Below are 453 nucleotides of genomic sequence, written 5' to 3'. Positions count from 1 at the left end.
CATGACTTGCTGAACCCTTGGCCTTCCCCCGGCCGCCCTTTCCCCTTAGGGAGGGAAAAGGGAGTAATTTGGAATAATAGGAGGAGGTTGAAGGGGGGAATAGAAAGGAAAGGAATAAGAAACCCTGAATAAATGAAATTAATTAAAGGTATATTCTTTCCTATTCTATCTTCATATGTGCATTTTGCGTTAAAAGAGTGATTTTAAGAATTAAAACTTTTCATCGTCTGATGTTGACATTTTTCTTTATATATTTTATATTGACAAATGAATGAAAAGCTAAAACGCGTTTCAATGCAAATATATTTAACATATGTTATCTTTATAATATTAAAAAAATATCTTATCAAAAGCGTTTACACGTCCACCCTCCTCTTGCTTAAAAGTAGGTTGAACCCCTCCCTATAATTAATACACAGTTGCCCCCTTGCCCCCTGGCTTACCCCCACCCTT

Source organism: Eurytemora carolleeae, unplaced genomic scaffold, assembly GCF_000591075.1.
Source record: "Eurytemora carolleeae unplaced genomic scaffold, Eaff_2.0 scaffold974, whole genome shotgun sequence".
Taxonomy (NCBI): Eukaryota; Metazoa; Arthropoda; class Copepoda; order Calanoida; family Temoridae; genus Eurytemora; species Eurytemora carolleeae.
Note: the sequence above shows the minus strand (reverse complement) of the source record.